Raw genomic sequence first — 3,531 nt, 5'->3', positions numbered from 1 at the left:
TAGAAGACGCTTGTGAGGAACGGTGTCGAAAGGCTTCTGGAAATCTAAAAATATGGAATCAGTTTGACATCCCCTGTCGATAGCACATATTACTTCATGAGTGTAAAGAGCTAGTTGTGTTTCACAAGAACGATATTTTCTGAATCCGTGCTGACAATATGTCAATAAATAGTTTTCTTCGAGGTACTTCATGATGTTCGAATACAGTATATGTTCTAAAACCCTACTGCAAATCGACGTTAGTGATATAGGCCTGTAACTCAGCGCATTACTCCTGCTTCCCTTTTCGGGTGTTGGTGCGACTTGAGGAATTTTTGAGTCTTTAAATACGGATCTTTCTGTGAGCGAGTTGTTGTACATAACTGCTAAGTATGGCGCTATTTTATCAGCATACTCTGACAGGAACCTGACTGGTATACAATCTAGACCGGAGGCCTTGCCTTTATTAAGTGATTTAAGCTGCTTTGGTACGCCGAGGACATCTACTTCTATGTTTCTCATCTTGGCAGTTGTTTTTGATTGGAATTCAGGAATACTTCCTCTTCTTTGGTGAAGGAGTTTCAGAAAACCGAGTTTGATAACTCTGCTTTAGTGGCACTGTCATCAGTGACTTCGCCGTAGGCGAAGACTTTACTGGGGCACGGTTCGTGTGTTTATTATTTCGAGTGCCGTACCGTGCGCTCAAGAGTTCGCATCTAGCATTGATACAGGCTACAAAGTGACTCCGAATAGACAATCCTGCTCGTTGAATTTCGTGCGGACTTATCGCCGCGAAGGCGCGAGTTACACTGCACTGCATATCTATCGCAGTCGTTCGTGTTTCCTTGTACAACGCTTGTTTGACGTTCCCCAGAGATAAAAGTCCACAGGTGTTACGTCTGGTGAGCGAACACTCCATTTTGTGTTTCCAGAACGGACGGTCAAACGATATGTTAATAACATCTGCAATTATCTACTGGTAATGTGAAGTGTATCCGTCATGTTGGTGCCACATGAACTGTCTTAGCGCCGGCCGAAGTGGCCATGCGGTTAAAGGCGCTGCAGTCTGGAACCGCAAGACCGCTACGGTCGCAGGTTCGAATCCTGCCTCGGGCATGGATGTTTGTGATGTCCTTAGGTTAGTTAGGTTTAACTAGTTCTGAGTTCTAGGGGACTAATGACCTCAGCAGTTGACTCCCATAGTGCTCAGAGCCATTTGAACCATTTGAACTGTCTTATTTCCAGGGTGACACCTTCCATTAATGAAACAGCATGTCTGTTAGGAACTTGTGGTGGTACGACCTTCTGATACGGTACAGTAGCCTAATGAAATAGCGGTGCCTAAGTCTTGCTACGTGTCTTCTGTTCCCTTTATTACTCGTTACGCCTACAGAGATCGCACTGTAGTTAGTTCGAATAAATTAATTATTATTTTCAGATTCATTCCCGCTCTTGTGGTCCAACTGTGGACACTAGGCCTTGAATGTATTCGTTTAGGAATTCTATTTGCTGATACGCAGATTTTTTAAACGCTGCGGCGGCGTACTTGATTTTTCATCGGTATCGCGACCAAAGATAAATCTTAACCACCTCGTCTTAACATATCGCAGTCTCTTCGTTGAACGCTACTTTTCTTCGGGTATATATAGATCGGTAATTGTAAGACACTGGCTGTATCAAAACTGGTTATTCCCCGAATTTAATCACTGATGTCCTATTCTGTCATATGTAATACTGAGCCCAAATAGTCGTAATGTCTCTCAAGCAGAGATAACTTCTAAATGCTGGAACTTGAACGCAATACCCTCTGATATACGGGTCAGTTATTTTCAATTTATTTCAAATTAGTATTTGAATATAAATTCGCTATGATCAGCTTATGAATGAAAGGTTGTCAAGAGCTTATCACTACACAAAAACGTCTTACCACTTTTCCTTGAGAACATTGCAGTATCCAGACTTGACTTCATATATATACTATGTGATCGAAAGTATCCGGACACCTGACTGAACATGACTTACAAGCTCGTCGCTACCTCTATCGATAATGCTGGAATTCAGTATGGTGTTGGCCCACCCTTAGCCTTGATGACAGCTTCCACTCTAGCAGGCATACGTTCAATCAGGTGCTGGAAGGTATCTTGGGGAATGGCAGGCCATTCTTCACGGAGTGCTGCACTGAGGAGAGGTACCGATGTCGGTCGGTGAGGCCTGACACGAAGTCGTCGTTCCAAAACATGCCAGAGGTGTTCTACAGGATTCAGGTCAGGACTCAGTGCAGGCCAGTCCATTACAGGAATGTCATTGTCGTTTAAACACTCCGCCACAGGCCATGCATTATCAACGGGGGCTCGATCGTGTTGAAAGATGCAATCGTCATTCCCGAATTGCTCTTTAACAGTGGGAAGCAAGAAGGTGCTTAAAACATCAATGTAGGCCTGTGGTGTGTTCGTGCCACGCAAAACAACAAGGGATGCAAGCACCCTCCATGAAAAACACCACCACACCACAACACCACGGCCTCCGAATTTTACTGTTGACACTACACACGCTGGCAGATGACGTTCACCGAGCATTCGCCATACCCACACTCTGCCATCGGATCGTCACATTGTGTACAGTGATTCGTCACTCAACACAATGTTTTTCCACTGTCCAATGTTTACGCTCATTACACCAAGTGAGGCGTCCTTTGTTATTTATGTGTGTCTTATGAGCAACCGCTCGACCATGAAATACAAGTTTTCTCACCTCCCGCCTAACTGTCATAGTACTTACAGTGGATCCTGATGCAGTTTGGAATTCCTGTATGATGGTCTATATAGATTACGGCCCTCTTCAACTGTCGGAGGTCTCTGTCAGTCAACAGACGAGGTCGGCCTGTGCGCTTGGACACGTACAGCAACGTGTCCCATCACCTTTCACTATCACGTCGGAAACAGTGGTCCTAAGGATGTTTAGGAGTGTGGAAATCTCGCGTACAGAGGTATGACACAAGTGACACCCAATCCCCTGACCACGTTCGAAGTCCGTGACTTCCGTAGTTCGCCCCATTCTGCTCTCTCACGATGTCTAATGACTACTGAGGTCGCTGGTATTGGAGTACGTGGCAGTAGGTGGCAACACAATGCACCTAATATGAAATACGTATATTTTTGGGGGTGTCCGGTTACTTTTGATCACATAGCGTACGTAATATGTAGTGGACAGAGATATCCTTACGCTCTTACTTGAGCTTCGTAGTTAATGTTGACTTTAAATTCAAATTTGCAAATTCTGTTGGAACTCCTTTTGTAGGTAATTTTCAAATAGCTTCAAATTTGTAGTTTTAGGATAAATCATGACATCAACACATGCGATTCTCCTTCACACATGAAAAAGTTTTATTCCACAGTACATAGTACAGACTTTTGCCACGCAATTACTTGGAATTTTTATACTTGTGTATTGTAATCAATTTTCGCTGCTTATATGTGTAATACAGAATGTGATCCACACAAATCTTAAAGAGGAACTGAAAGGTTTACATTTTGTACAACAGTTTCTGTCTGC

The sequence above is a fragment of the Schistocerca cancellata genome, chromosome 3 (genome assembly GCF_023864275.1).
Source record: "Schistocerca cancellata isolate TAMUIC-IGC-003103 chromosome 3, iqSchCanc2.1, whole genome shotgun sequence".
In the NCBI taxonomy this organism is placed as follows: Eukaryota; Metazoa; Arthropoda; class Insecta; order Orthoptera; family Acrididae; genus Schistocerca; species Schistocerca cancellata.
This window is presented reverse-complemented; position numbering follows the sequence as displayed.